Consider the following 17,026-nt stretch of genomic DNA (forward strand, 5'->3'; position numbering starts at 1 on the left):
AGACAGAGGTAACTAAGTCGTTACTGATCTAGATTAGATTTGACTTCGCATCCTATACATGAAAGCTCTTAACCAATCCCCAAATCCATTCAGTCTTCCTATGAAATATTTTAAAAGATTGTAGCAAAAGGTGACATCACCTAGTTATGAACTGTTCAGGTAAAAACTAATCAGGTAATCCTAAATCTCTCTATTTCTAAAAACAAATTCTCACTTTTTAGAACCATTTTAGTAATTCCTATTCCACATTCCCCATGCTCCTTGTTATAAAAATACATTTTTTGCATCTATCACCACCCTTTGGTAATTCACCAGTGAAACCCAATGGTGCAATGAGGACTATCACTCATGGCTGGTCAGCTTCCCAGTTTTTGCAAGAGACAAGGAGCTGGGAACTAAGTGGCAGCCTGGTTCCTGGCTCCCCTGCACTAGCAGGACCTGGGAAACTGACCACTCATGAGCTGGTCAGTTTTCTGGGTCCTGCAAGTGGCATGGAGACAGGAACCAGGCTGCTCTCTAGTTCCTGGCTCCCCACCACTCTGGGATGCAGGAAAGGGTGACTAGCCTTGGTGGGCTGGTCAGTTTCCCTGCTCCTGCAAGTGCAGGGGAGCCAGGAACCAGGTTTCAGCCCGGTTCCCATCTCCCCTCAACTTGCACAAAAATTTGAGTTATGCAGGTGGGGGTGGGGTAGGGGCCTCATGTAACTTGAGGGCTTACTGTACTTATCCTTTTCCTTCCCTACAATACCAAAAGGCAAAATTCTGGACCTATTCAAGTAAATGGAAGTTTGGCCACTGACCTCTGTGGTGCCAGGGTTTCACCAAGAGTATTCAGAAACACAGATTTCTTTATTCTCAGTTTATAGGAAGAATCACTTGTTCAGCTGTTTTGCTTGTTTATATCTATGTATTAGGGAGCGTATGAGTTTGTGCTGTGACTGTGTGCACATGTGATGAATTTGTTGAGAGAAAACTAAAATTAAAAATACAAACTTGCACTTAGTTCTGAAAGTGGTGAGGCCCACAGTCATGATTAGTGTGACTGGGGCTAACTTCCACAGTTTGGTTCAGCTCTTGTGAAAGTTCTACTTTTTGCACAGACCAGTTGAAATCAACCTGCCCCAGTGAAACACAGCTATTATGGAAAGTCCTGGTCACAGACAGAAAAAGCGAGCAAATGCCTAGCTCAAGGAGGACTTTCCAAATTAGAATAGGGCCCCTGAATTAGGGGCCTGCATTCACTGAGAAGCCAGTACAGAGAATAAAGTAGCAGGAGGTTATGGTCACAATTAGCCATAATCTTATAGCAGTCAGGGGGAAAGATGCCTTCCTTGCTGTCATAGCTATTTGGGTGTCCAGCAACATTGGTATGTCCAAAATGATGCCACTATGGCTGTGCATTGTTGTTTTGCTCCAAGAGCACATATACTCCATGATGGGGGGAGTGTTATATAGGAGGCTGATTCCACAAAGCACTGTATTCTTCATACCAGCATCACCTCAGTATTCCTTGGGTTCATCTTTAGGAGTAACATTATTTTGCAGACCCTGTTCGTCTATATCTCGTGCCCTGTTATTGCAGAGACTTTGGTCTCAGACTAGCATTAAGTCACCTCTGAGAGAAACGATTTCTTATGGGGCTCAGAAACCCACTAACAAACATTTTTTGCCTTTGGTTTATATCACAATGGCTCATTCCCCGTTCCCTGAAGGCACATGCACTCTTGAGCTTACCACAGGCTAACAGAGGAAAAATGAACACAATCCACTTTTTATAACACTGTCAACACATCACTTCTTTTAAGACCTTATCTTTTACATCCCTTGCTCTTTGTCCATTAAACAGACAATTCTGTCCCATCAGCAAATATAAAGTTACTATCTCTTGTCCCAATAGTTTATAGCTTATACAAAATATAATGCTTTGAACAGCAATCTTTGTGATACACACCAGTGCTGGCAAGAACAATTATCTCTACTTTCTCTCTTTATCAATATCCATGTACTATGATCCCTTCAATTCTAGCTTAGGCAACTCTGTCATGTGGGGCACTATCAGAAGTTTTCTCAATAATGGAAATGTGTGCTGTACAGCATATCGGGGTTCTCAATCTTTTTCTTTTGAGCCCCTTCCTGATTTTTTATAAAAACTCCACTGACAAGCTGTGCCACAGCTTTTTTGTCTGTTGCTCCCCATGCCCTCTTCTTCAATTACCTTCAGATAGGGGCAGCGTTACAAGAAATCAAAAGGCTTGCTTTAATTGTCACTGAAGCAATAGAAGGATTCCCATGGACTTCAGTGGAAATTTGATCAAGTCCAAAATCCCTATTTTAATGTTTTGATTTCTGTATTTCTTTCATTCTCTGCTGTGGGAAAGCCCTGAGAATAAAAACACAGCCAGGTATCAGATGCTTATTTGAAATTGCTATGTGCAGCAGCAGCAAGTCTCCCACTGTAGAGGTGTTTTATTTTTTAACAACGAGAAATCAAATTTCCAAATGCGAAGTTTTATATCCTTCTAATACAATAAACAAGTTGCAATTACGATTATGCTCCATTTTCGAATTACCTTACAGTGGCGTATAAGCATCAATACAATATTTCAAACTTGACTTGACTTACATGTCAGTGGAGCCTGACCTTTTTTAAATGTGTGCTGGCTAAACACGTAATGAGATGAGAAGCAGCCAGGATATAGAATTTTGCCTGTAGCAAACCCAACCTACTTGTACTTAAAAAAAAAAAAAGATCTGGCACTGACACATGCAATCTCAAGTTGCCCATTCAGAGTAGGATACCCTTGCTGTTATTAATAGCCACTCTTGACAGATCTTGGGACATGGCTAATACAGACAGGAAAAAAAAACCTGCTGATGAAGACCTCCTTGAAACCCCTTTGTTAAAATTCTTTCAACAAATGGAAGGGAAGGTTACCTCACCTCTCATGGAATTCTTACCCTAGCCCCCCAATCCATACCAGAGACCTCATTCTTGGGGCACAATACTACTTCAAAACAGCAGCACTGTTGCCTTTGAAATCAGTAAGATTGTATTAAAAGCAAAGATACTTTTCTTCTCCCTTTAAATTTCCCAGGGGGAGACCTCCCTAGACTTTCATAAGAGGTCTCCACTCACACTTCTCATTCTCAATTCACGTAAAGCAAGGCTCATGTTATGCTATCAATATACACTTGCTGTATATTTCAGGAATAAAAACATAAGTTTGTCATGTGCTGTTGCCTCCTTCATGGCTATGGTTATTAAACAGTATTTGTGTAAGCAGAATAATAAAGGAATAAATTCCTCAACTTTTCAACACTTCTCTACAGGATCCTCTATCCGATCGGCATTTTTTTTAAATTGGCAGATGTTAGCAAACATTGATTTCACTGCACTTATACAAACCAACAAAATATTTCCATCAGTAATAAACCTTGTTTTCAGACAGGATTTTTTATTCAAGTTTTCAAGACACATGAGCCTCACTGTGCCTATGATTGACACTTTTGAATTAGGCTGTTATAAATGGACTAGCAAATGAATGTGAAACCAGATATGACTTGTTGATTTAACGATATGCATTTTGTATATTTTGACATGTGATGTTGACAATTTGTATTTGAATGGGTTATATAAGCTTTAGACTATGCCAACACTACAAAAAACAACTTTGAAGCTGCTTACTTCAAAGCTGAGCATCTACACACGCTCTACTTCAAAGTTAAACTTTGAAGTAGGGCACTACTTCACTTCATTCCTGGAAATGCAGTAAAGACTTCAAAGTTAACTTGGAAATAAGGGGGAAAAAAAATGTGTGTTGACTCTCTGATGGCTACTTTGATGTAGTGCCTAACTTCGAAGTTAACTTCAAAGTTAGTTCCTAGGGTAGACACACCCTTAGGGTGTGTCTACACTAGCTTCATGCTTTGAAGGGAGCATGGTAAGTAGGGTGTCCGGAGATTATTAATGAAGTGCTGCGCTGCATATGCAGCACTTCGTTAAGTTAATTCTCCCCTGCAGCAACTTCGAAGTGTTAAACTTCTAAGTGCTGGCTTGCGTGGAGCTGCAGCTAACCCACCAGTCCTTTGAAGTGTAAAGTAAAGGGACTTCGACGTGCCAGTGGATTAGCCATGGCTACGCACAAGCCGGCACTTAAAATTTTAACACTTTGTAGTTGCCGTGGGGGAGAATTAGCTTAACGAAGTGCTGCATATGCACTGGAGCACTTCATTAATAATCTCCCAACACCCTACTTACCATGCTCCTTTCGAAGCAGGGAGCTAGTGTAGACACAGCCTTAGTGTTTTAAACCTCAGCATCTACTGTCACGAAATCATTGTCTGACCAGCCCTCCACCCCATAATTTCCAGCAACCATGAAAACTTATATCAATAAAAATAGAAAAAATACTTAGAAGTAAAAATATTATGCTACATCCAAATTATAAAAATAAAAATGCTGCCAAGCTTATTTACAACAGATCAAACCACAGAACATAACCACTTCAAAATAAAATAATAATACAAATGTATTGATGGTTTGAACAGAGGCACTTTAGGCTGAACATAGTATACTGCTCTCCAGACAGAAGGCTGACATGAAGGACCTTCCTTGGAAGCATTATTACTCAGTATCAGACCAAGGATCTTTCAGCAGATGCATTTTCAGCTTCTAAAATGTTACTAAGTCTTCTTAGTAGACAGACAAGGTGCGAGAGGTCACAGCTTTTATTCTCATTCTTTTCAGCCTTCCCAGACTACTGTCACTTTACAGGAGTGTGATTTGTCTAGTGCATCCCCTAAGTTTCACCTCACCTAAAAACTATTTGCTTATAAAATCTGACATAAAAATACAGAAGGCTCACAGTGCACTATTACTGAAAAATTGCTGACTTTCAATTTTACCATATAATTATGAAACAAACCTATTGGAATATAAATATTGTACTTACATTTCATTCTATAGCACATAAGACAGCACAAACAAGCCATTCTCCGTAAGAAATGTGAGTTTATACTGACTTCGCTAGTGGGTTTGTTTTTTTTTTAAATATGTAACAAATACGTAGACAAGTTGATACATCCCCTGGAAAACTGCTGCATACTCCTACCAAGGCACACATACTGCTTGTTGAGAACCAGCATTTTACTGGGACAACTTCTGTTGGTGAGACAGATGCATTTTCAAGCTTAAAAGAGTTCTAAAGAACCTCAAAAACTCATCTCCCTCATCAACAGAAGTTAGTCCAATAAAGGACAATACCTCACCCATTTTTTCTTTCAATATCCTGTAACACACACAGTTACAACATCACTGCATATAAGTCTTCCTACAAACTATAAGAGCCATTCTTCACATCCAATAGGGAAATCACAGCATTAATTCCCTAAAAATGCCCTTCCAATTTTCTGGAGTGTGTGCTTTAATTTTTGAGCTCCAGTTTCTCCTGTTAACTTCCCCAGACTCTGGAACAGCCATACTGGTCAGACCAAAGGTTCATTTAGGACTGTATCCTGTCTTTTGACAGTGGCCAGTGCCAGGTGCCCCAGAGGCAATGAACAGAACAGGTAATCATCATGTCACCCATTCCCTCTCACTCATTACCAAACATGCTTTTAGCTTCCATTCTGCATACACCACACGATCCATCGTTTACAGTCAAGCCCCGAGATACAATCACATTTGCTCTGATCCTACTGACAGAGACTGAAAACTACAAGATCTCTACCAAACATTCATAAACCTGAATTACCCCCCGGGAGAAGTGAAAAAACAATCAACAGGGCCAGACGAACACCCAGAAAACAACTACTCCAAGATAGGCCCAAAAAAACCAATAACAGAACACCACTCATTATTACCTAAAGCCCCCAACTCAAACCATTGCAATGCATCATTGAAGACATGCAACCTGTCCTAAATCATGACACCACACACCAGAAGGCCCTAGGTGATAGGCCTGATCTCTCCTATAGACAACTTCCCAACCTGATGAGGATTCTCGCTAGCAACCACAGGCTATACCACACAACTACTAATCCTGGAACTTTTCCTTGCAACCAGCCCCATTGCCAACTTTGTCCACATACCTATTCTGGAGATACCATCACTGGACCTAACCACATTAATTACAGAATTATGGACACACTCTCCAGTTCCTCAACTAATGTCATATGTGCCATCATGTACCAACAATGTCCACATACTATGTATATACAACAGACTGTAAACACTCTTCACCAAAGAATGAATGGACATAGAGCAGACATGAAAAATCTCCAAATACACAAACCTGTCAGACAGCATTTTAACAGAGTGGGCCATTCTGTTAAAAACTTGCGAGTCTGTGTTCTGGAGAAAAAAGACTAACAACTGTCCTCAGAGAGAATGTTTGGAACTAACATTCATATTCAAATTCAACACATCAACATGTGGTTTGAACAGGGACAGCAATTACCTAACCCATTGCAAGGACTCTCTTACATATGTTGATGTTTTATCTAGCACTTACTTCCCCAGCACTCACCCACCTCTCTTCCTCTTCTATCTGATTTGCCAACGATCATAACAATTCTTCTGATTTGTCAACCCTCATAACAATTTTTGGTCCTCTGTGCTTTACATATTGAGTCTGTTCTGGCAGGGCTGTAGATCTGAAGAAGTAGGTCTGTCCCATGAAAGCTCATCACCCAATACATTATTTTGTTAGTCTTTAAAGTGCTACATGACTGCTCTTTTGTTTTTACAAACAAGAATATAGGGACACCAGTGCCCATCCTGGCTAATAGCCACTGATGGACCTATCCTCCATGAATTTACCCAGCTTTTTTTCTTAGCTTTTTTAAAGTACTGTTATAGTCTCAACCTTCAGAACATCCATCCAAAATCAATATTAATCATTGATATGGCACCACTTAAGGACACATCTATGAGTCAACTATCAATTCAGATCAGGCACTTCTTATGAAGGTGTTTCTGCACCAGAAAGAGAAGATTGCTAACAGGCCACTGACAGCCTCCTGAAAGATCCTCACTCCAAGGGAGAGAGAAAACTACCTTCCCCATAAACAACAGCATTCTTGCATATTCTTCCCAAGTACAAGCCGAGAATAAAGCTAATCTTTCCCCAGACAGATCATGATCATCCTTCCAGCAAAGACCACAAGTAACAGCTTTCCTGGACTCCTGGAAAGGGAGATGTTACTAGCCTTTCTCCATGGCTCTCCTCCGGCAGGGTGTCATCCACCATGTCTTTTAGTAATGCCTCTGCCTGTTGAGAAGATAAGTCACACAGTCCCAGCCACAGTAAGCACAACAGTCTTTCCCCCTCTTCCAGCTGAGTGAAGTGAATGAAAAAGGAGACATGCAGTAAGTCAGAGGGAAAGCAAAGAAATAGAACCCAGGAGCTCTAATTCTCTAATCCCCGGCCCTCACTGCTAGACCATATTGATCTCTACATGCATACAAAAGAAATAAGAATCAATTATTTACAGCCCTAATTCTTGGTTCCAAACCTGAAGTCAAATCTCAGCTTCTAACATTCTGATAATTTTTAGGGCAATTTTTAGCTCATGATAAACATCATCTCTCTGCTTGGGGTACTGCAAGACCAATATTGCCTGCGGTATTTTGTTGTGTGGGAGAGGATTTAGAACATGGGATTCAAATATAAGATTTTAATTGCCTATTAAAGGTGGCCAGATTTAACCATAGGTATAGGAGCCTTACTCCTCTGTTTAGGTCTGCTGACTGCGGTGGGGTGGGGGGGCATGTCTCATAAGTGGCAGTTGCCCCTGGGCCTGGCATTTCAAAGGGTCCCAGACCTCTGGTCATTGCTACTGCTACTTTGACAGCCACGGCGGCTGGAGCTCCAGGCCCCTCTGAAACAAAGCGGCAGAATTACTATGGTTATGCATGGCTCTTAGGCCAGCATCACAGTCTGGACAGCGCTGAGGGTTGACTTTCCTTGGCCCTGTCCCTTCTAGTACAGACCCCGCTCCTTCCAGTGTGTGGAGCCAGGCCCCTATACGCACTTGGCCTGGGGCCCACAGCAGCTGTCAGCATCACTGCCTCTGTTAACCAAAAATTGACAAAATAGGACACGAATTTCCCTTGAACTCAGCCTGCCTTCCCCCTGCACTTCTTACAACTCTCACTGCTTCCTCCAGACACAGCTGCAAAAGTTTCTCATCTGTTCTCCTTCTCTAATCTCCCACATGCATGAATAATTCCATCCCATCTTCTGATATCTCTGGCACCACACTCATTCCCTCCCTCACTCTTCTGGCTCCTTCCCTTCATAACAAAAGTACGCTTTAACTGCTCACCTTAAAAATATTCACCCCACTTGCTTCTCTAACTACCATCCCATCTCCCTGCTCCTTTTCAGCTGTAAGTTCCTCTCCTCCAGTCCCTTCCTAGATCATCTCTAATCAAACCACCTACCCATAGCGCTCACCTAAACCACTTGCACCAAAAGTTTCTGATGTCCCCCTCAAAGCTAAACCTCACATCCAGTACTTCATCTTCACCCTACTTAACTTGTCATTTGCTTTTGACACAGTAGGCCATTGGTTCCCAAATGTGGGTGGGGGAAGGAAGGGACATGAAGAAATTCCAAGGGGGGCACGAGGCTGTGAAATTCACACAGGGTTTATTTCTGTCGCACTGCTTTTTGGCACCTTTTCTCATGATGCCGCCTTTTTGAAAGGCAGCTGGGCTACAGTCCCCATTTGCTACCACATGCAGCAGCAAACAGAGCGGTGGGGTGAAGGGGGCAAAATGCGACTCAGTAGAGCTGCACACATGGCACGCCCCCTCTCCCCTGGCTCTGTGCATTTGCAGCTCTAGCTGGGGGCTGCCCGGTCCTCCAGTCCCGGTGTTGCTCCTGAGGCTCCTGCTGCCCGGCCCAGCATTGCACTTGCGCAGCTCCAGCAGCCCAGCCCAGCTAAAGTTGGAGAGGCCATACGGTGGCACATAAGTAACTTGCTGGTATTCACTTGGGGTGAGGGGCAGCCACTTGGAGGCACTGGGGGTACCTGACTGTGGGGAGAGAAGGGGGCCTCACATTTGTATTAAATTTTTGTGCCAAGAAAAACTATTTGTGCTTATTTTTAATTTTAAATGAAAAAATTTATACCAAGTTTTGTGTTTATTTTAAAATTACAAATTGAATTTTTTGTTAAAAGGGTGGGGGTGGATGACAGTAAAGAAGAGGTGGGAGCATGAGGTTATCTTGAGAATTAAAATGGGGGCGTTATGCCTAAAAGTTTGATAACTGCTGCAGCAGACCATGTTCTTTTTGAAATGCTGTCCCCCTCCTGGCTTCTGTGACTCTGTCCTTCCCTGGTTCTCCTACCTCTCTAACTGTTCCCTCCTCATGTGCTTTGACAGTTCCTCCTCTACTTTCTAGCTTTATCTGGGAGTTCCACAGGACGCAATCCTTGATCCCCTTCTTTTCTCACTTTACACCATGTTTCTGGATTTACGAATCGGTCAATGTCTTCTTTAGATGTGTCTTTCTGGATCCAAACTAAACTCTCAGCCAGTCTCTGAATCTTATGATGTCTGCCCATTACTGCACACTTAACTCAGCTATAAGGACAAATTACAAAGGATGAATATAGGCAAACAACACAAGAATGCAGGAGCAAGATTAGAAAGGCTAAGTCACAAAATGAGCTCAAACTAGCTACAGGCATAAAGGGAAACAAGAAGGCTTTTTATCAATACATTAGAAACAAGAGGAAGACCAGGGACAGGGTAGGGCCACTGCTCAGTGAGGAGGGAGAAACAGTAACAGGGAACTTGGAAATGGCAGGGATACTTAACGACTTCTTTGTTTCGGTCTTCACTGAGAAGTCTGATGAAGGAATGCCTAACATAGTGAATGCTAATGGGAAAGGGGTAGGCTTAGAAGTTGAAATTAAAAAAGAACAACTTAAAAATCACTTAGAAAAATTAGATGTCTGCAAGTCACCAGGGCCTGATGAAATGCATCCTAGAATACTCAAGGAGCTGAGAGAGGAGATATCTGAGCCTTTATCTATCATCTCTGGAAAATCATGGGAGACAGGAGAGATTCCAGAAGACTGGAAAAGGGCAAATATAGTGCCCATCTATAAAAAGGGGAATAAGAATAACCCAGGAAACTACAGGCCAGTCAGCTTAACTTCTGTGCCAGGAAAGATAACGCAGCAGGTAATTAAAGAAATAATCTGCAAGCACTTGAAAGGTGGTAAGGTGACAGGGAACAGCCCACATGGATTTGTAAAGAACAAATCATGTCAAACCAATCAGCTTTCTTTGGTAGGATAATGAGCCTTGTGGATAGGGGAGAAGCGGTAGATGTGGTATACCTAGACTTTGGTAAAGCATTTGATATGGTCTCGCATGATATTCTTATAAAAAAAACTAGGCAAATACAATTTAGATGAGGCTACTATAAGGTGGGTGCATAACTGCCTGGATAACCATATTCAGAGAGTAGTTTTCCTGCTGGAAAAGTATAACAAGTGGGGTTCCGCAGGGGTCTGTGTTAGGACCAGTTCTGTTCAATATCTTCACCAATGATTTAGATATTGGCATAGAAAGTATGCTTATTATGTTTGCAGATGATACCAAGCTGCGAGGGGTTGCAACTGCTTTGGAGGATAGGGTCATAATTCAAAATGATCTGGACAAATTGGAGAAATGGTCTGAGGTACACAGGATGAAGTTTAATAAGAACAAATGCAAAGTGCTCCACTTGGGAAGGAACAATCAGTTTTACACATACATAATGGGGAGAGACTGTCTAGGAATGACTACAGCAGAAAGGGATCTAGGGGTTATAGTGGACCACAAACTAAATATATGAGTCAACAGTGTGATGCTGTTGCAAAAAAAGCAAACATGATTCTGGGATGTATTAACAGGTGTGTTGTGAACAAGACACGAGAAGTCATTCTTACACTCTACTCTGCGCTGGTTAGGCCTCAGCTGGAGTATTGTGTCCAGTTCTGGGCACCGCAGTTCAAGAAAGACGTGGAGAAATTGGAGAGGGTCCAGAAAAGAGTGACAAGAATGATTAAAGGTCTAGAGAGTGTGACCTATGAAGAAAGGCTGAAAGAATTGGGCTTGTTTAGTTTGGAAAAGAGAAGATTGAGGGGCGACATGATAGCGGTTTTCAGGTATCTAAAAGGTTGTTATAAGGAGGAGGAAGAAAACTTGTTCTTTTTGGCCTCTGAGGATAGAACAAGACGCAGCGGACTTAAACTGAAGCAAGGAAGGTTTAGGTTGGACATTAGGAAAAAGTTCTTAACTGTCAGGGTGGTCAAACAGTGGAATAAATTGCCAAGGGAGGTTGTGGAATCTCCATGGCTGGAGATATTTAAGAACAGGTTAGATAGATGTTTATCAGGGATGGTTTAGACCGTACTTGGTCCTGCCATTAGGGCAGGGGGCTGGACTCGATGGCCTCTCAAGGTCCCTTCCAATCCTAGTATTCTATGATTCAATAACAGACAGAGCTCATTCTTTCGCGCTAAACCATCTCTGTTTGTTCTTAATCATGGTGAACACCACCCTCTTACCTGAACTACCCAAGCCAGGGAAGCTATTGTCCAACCAGTGCACCAAATTCAGTGATGACTCACGAACATATGTCACCTGAGGCAGGTGGTGCATATGCTCTGAAGAAGACAGGCTTGTAACCTGGGTATCATCTTTGTTTCACACCTTTCTCTAGAACCTCATGTTCAAGGGGAATTGCCAATTCTTTCTGCACAAAATTTCTAAGATATAACCTCCCCTATCCATCTGCATGGCCAGAATCGTCATCTCACAACCAAATTACTGCAACATCCTTCTCTTTGGCCTTTACACGCAATCTTTCTCTGCTCACATCCTTTCACAACGCTGCTGCAAAAAATCACTCTCTTAACTCATTGCTTTGATCATGTCACCCCCAATCTGAATCTGTCCCATGTTTGTACAGTGTCTACTGCAATGCGGTCTTGGTCTCAGGCTGGGGATCCTAGGCACTCTGGTCATGCAAAGTATTATAAAAAGCTTGTAATAAATGAGGCAATAAGAATCCAGGGTGGATATGCTCCAAAGTTGCAGAGATGGCAACATTATATAAAATACCAGCACTTGGAATCTTTACAGTATGATGGGGAAAATAACAAAGAAAGAATGGAAACAGAACATGTCAAATTAAACCATGTTAGAAAATGTCAAAGCACCTCATGGGAATAAGAGTTCCTCTTCTACCGCTCTAATCAATTTCCAGCAAACACAATAAAGAAAATCATTGCATTAATCTTCTTTAAACATCCTGGTTTGATTAACAAAATAATTAAAGAGAGGAAATAGGGCCAGGAGCCAGTAGTCCTGAGGTCTGCTTTCAACCATCTCACCAATTTACTGATCAACTGTGGACAAGACATTTAACAGTCTTGTGCCACAGTTTCCACATCTAAAAGTGGAGATTGTACAGTATCCTAGCAGAATAGGTACCAACATTAACCCTAGCTCTCTGGAAACCTGAGACAAAAGGCATTAAAGATTTGCAAAGGTCAATGTTTATTTCATCTGGTCATTTTTCACACATTTTTTAAAAATCGTATTTGTGCTCTGTTTGGCTGAGGGAGAATGGGGGAAAATAAAGTCTTACGGAAAAGATTCTACACATATACCATGAAACTGTCAATAGTCAAAAACATTCCTGCCTCCAGGTCAGTAAATTTCTCAGAAAATGATACTTAGATGCTTGCTGCATAAAAAAGGAAGGGATTCTTCTGAGTAAGGACTGCGTCCTTCTGTGCTTTCACAGAGCCTACTACACTTTGCATGTTAATAAATAAGAAGGACAACAAAATTATTGAAGTTCTAATACAAGCGTAGTCTATACAAAACAAAGTGTTCACATTTTCTTTTGTAATGTACTGTATATCTGGCCTTCCACAGAGAGGCCCATTGAACAACACAGGCCACTACTTAGAAATGTTAGACTGAAGGTGGCATTATTTTATCTTAGAATAATGTGACTACCATATTTTATAATATGCCAATCACTGTAGTTTCTAGGTCTCATCTATATTTCATTTTCATTAAGCAATATCTTTTTATATGCTTATAATAGTCAGTTTGCCGATGTTAATGTACTGCTAGAAGACTTCAACCCACCTTTAATTTTCCAACAGAAAATCCCATGAAGCATTTACAAACAGCCTCTAACAATACATTATTTCCTTAAAAAACCCAAAAACTAACTTGAAAACAGCATTCAGTTTGTGCAGTTAGACATGCAGAAATCAGGAAACCTAGAAGTTGTATGCATACCCTATCTCTACCCCTTTGTATGCATTCACTACAATGAAACCTAGTTACAGGATAACACAGTAGTTCGCAGACAACATGTCATACAATATTTTCCTAAGACTTCAGTTACGCATGAGGCCAAAGACAAAATACTCCTTTTAGGAGGGAACTACCAATTGCACAGATTCAGAATAGTAAATGACTGCTTAAGCAGTATTACAGAGAGGGAGCTGTGTATCATAGTAGAGCACAAGCAAAGTATGAGTCAATAGTATAACAAAGTTGCAAAAAAGACAAACATGTTGGGATGTATTAAAGGGAGTGTTGCAAGCCAGACATGAGAAGTAATTCTTCCACTCTACTCCATGCTGACTTGGCCTCAGCTGGAGTACTGTGTCCAGTTCTGGGGGCCACATTTCAGAAAAGATGTGGACAAATTGGAGACAGTCAAGTAAAGAGTAACAACAATGAATAAAAGTCTAGAAAACATGACTTACGAGGGAAGATTGGAAGAATGGAGTTTAGTCTGGAAAGAGAAGACTAAGAGGGCACCGTAACAGCTTCCAAGTACCTAAAAGGTTGTCACAAGGAGGAGTGAGCAAAATTACATAAGAATGGCCATTACTGGGTCAGACCAAAGGTCCATGTAGCCCAGCGTCCTGTCTATCAGGTGCCCCAAAGGGGTGGACTGAAGACAATGATCAAGCAACTTGTCTCCTGCCATCCATCTCCAGCCTCTGACAAACAGAGGCCAGGGACACCATTCCTACCCCTCTTGTTAACAGTCTTTTATGGACCTAACATCCATGAATTTATCAGCTCTTCTTTGAACTCTTATAGTCCTAGCCTTCACAGCCCCCTCTGGCAAGGAGTTCCACAGGCTGACTGTGCGTTGTGTGATAAAGAACTTTCTTGTATTAGTTTTAAACCTGCCACCCATTAATTTAATTTGGTGTCCTCTAGTTCTTCTATTATGGGAACAAGTAAAAACTTTCTTTTATTCACCCTCTCCACACCGCTCATGATTTTATATACCTCTACCATATCCCTCCTCAGTCTCCTCTTTTCTAAACTGGAAAGTCCCAGTCTCTTTAACCTCTCCTCATATGGGACCCATTCCAAATCCCTCATCATTTTAGTTGCCCTTTTCTAATGCCAAAATTTCTTTTTGAGGTGACGAGAGCATATCTGTATGCAGTACTCCAGATGTGGGTGTACCATAGTTTTTTAAAAGGGCAGTAAAATATTCTGTGTCTTATTTTCTATCCCTTTTTTAATAATTCCTAATATCCTATTTGCTTTTTTGACGTTTTCAGAGAACTATCCATGATAACCCCAAGATCTCTTTCCTGATTAGTTGTAGCTACATTAGTCCCCATCATATTGTATGTATAGTTGGGATTATTTTTGCCAATGTGCATTACTTTACACTTATCCACATTAAATTTCATTTGCCATTTTGTTGCCCAATCACGCAGTTTGGTGAGATCTTTTTGAAGTTCTTCACAGTCTGCTTTCGTCCCGACTATTTTGAACAGCTTAGTATCATCTGCAAACTTTACCACCTCACTACTTACCCCTTTCTCTAGATCATTTATGAACAAGTTGAATAGGACTGGTCCTAGGACTGACCCTTGGGGAACACCACTTGTTACCTTTCTCCATTCAGAACATTTACCATTTATTCCTATCCTTTGTTTCCTGTCTTTTAACCAGTTCTCAGTCCATAGAAGCATCTTCCCTCTTACCTCATGACAACCTAATTTACACAAGAGCCTTTGGTGAGGAACTTTATCAAAGGCTTTCTGGAAATCTAAGTATACTATATCTATTGGATCCCACTTTGCCTGCATGTTTGTTAACCCCTTCAAAGAATTCCAACAGATTAGTAAGACATGATTTCCCTTTACAGAAACCATGTTGACTTTTGCCCAACAAATTATGTTCTTCTATGTGTCTGACAATTTTATTCTTTACTATTGTTTCAAATAATTTGCCTGCTACTGACGTTGTTCTCCTTAATCTCTTAAGAAGCAATGGACTTAAATTGCAGCAATGGAGGTTTAGGTTGGACTTTAGGAAAAACTTAACTGTCAGGGTGGTTAAACAGTGGAATAAATTGCATAGGGAGGTTGTGGCATCTCCTACACTGGAGATTTTTAAGAACAGGTTAAACAAATACCTATCATGGATGGTCTAAAGGAAAGGTGGGCAATAATTTTTGGTGGGGGGGCGGTGCTCAAAGAATTTGGTAAGTGGTCAAGGGCCACACTCTGCTATGATATTAACGGAGGAGTGTGGGTTCCAGGATGGAGGCTGAGTGGGGAAGGGAGATCAGGATAGGAGTTTGGGGTGCACAATGGTGTGTAGAGTCTGTAAGGGAGTCTGAGTGAAGGATGGGGCTGTGATGTGGGGCAGGTGGTTGGAGAGCCAGGTGGATGTATGGGTATGGGTGTAGGAGAGGAGTCTGACCTGGGGGAGGGATGCAGAAGGAGGTGCAGGGTCCGGGAAGGGGTTGTGACCTGGAGCAGGGGTTTAGGTTATGACCTCGTGTAGGGATTTGGTGTGCAGAGTCTGGGAGGGGGTCGGGGTGCAAGAGCAGGGGTGGAGAGGGTTAGGGTTGTAACGTTGGGCAGAGAGGTAGGAGGAAGGCTCTAGCCAGGAGGCGCTTACCTAAATGGCTCCCAGCCAGCAACCCAGCGAATCACTCAGGCAGGAGTCCTGCCGTGCCCCCATACGCCACTCAAAACAGCCGACTTTGGAGACCCTGGGCTTTTCTAAGCGACACTGAGCGCCTGGGGGAGGCCGAAAAGGCTTCATGCACTGCCCCCACCTCCATCCCAGTCTTCCAGCTCCCACTGGTCGGTTATGCTGGCCTTGGGGCACCACACAAAGCCTTTCCACCCTCCCCACTCCCCAAGGTTTGCAGAAGTGCTCCGAGCACATGGCCCTGCAGCTGACCAATATGAGCAGTATGCAGGGACAGGGCAGGCTAGCAGCCTTTCTGAGGCCACCATTGGGCCATGGGCCATATTTTGCATGCCTCTGATAATACTTAGTTCTGCCTTGAGTGCAAAGCACTGGACTAGATGAGCTTTAGAGGTCGCTTCCAGTCCTATAATTCTATGGCTGATCTTGTACAATAGCACACCGCTCTGTGTATACCAATAAGGCAAGGTCTTCACAGGAGCCTGACCCCCAGTTGCTATACACATTACAAGATGCATCTGAAAGGGGTGTAGAAAACGGTGACATCATATTGTATCATTTGAAAAATTACATCTGATGATGTAATTTATTACAGTGAGATTTTCAAAAGTGCTCAGCACTGGCCTAACTCTGTTCCCACTGAAGTCAAGCAGAGTTTTGCCATTAACTTTAGTAAAAGCAGAGCTAAGCTGTGATCCCTCAAAACATTTAAAACACGTTTAACTTTAAACATAATTCACCTCATGACTTGGGCTACTCATGTGAATAAACTTGAACAAATGGTTTACGTGCTTTGTAAACCCAGGGCCAAGGGATCAGAGTTAAAAATACCACCATTTACTATTAAACGTTTAGGCTTTGATCCTGGAATATGGTGCTTGCAAGCAGACCCTTGAGCCTCCAGGGCATCACAGTGAACAAGTACAGAGTTTGTTGCTGCATGCATTTCATTCAGCGATCAGGGGGTTTACTATACTTGCAACTGCCTCCAAAGCTTAAAAGTTAGCCAAAA

General features: G+C 42.0%; 1 protein-coding gene across 2 annotated transcripts in view; it reads right to left on the reverse strand.

Moving 5' to 3' along the window:
* Positions 1-17,026, reverse strand: part of NME7 (NME/NM23 family member 7) — a 179,194-nt gene that overhangs the window by 145,251 nt on the left and 16,917 nt on the right. The gene's annotated exons all lie outside the window — the stretch shown is intronic.

This window comes from Carettochelys insculpta, chromosome 1 (genome assembly GCF_033958435.1).
Source record: "Carettochelys insculpta isolate YL-2023 chromosome 1, ASM3395843v1, whole genome shotgun sequence".
Classification (NCBI taxonomy): domain Eukaryota; kingdom Metazoa; phylum Chordata; order Testudines; family Carettochelyidae; genus Carettochelys; species Carettochelys insculpta.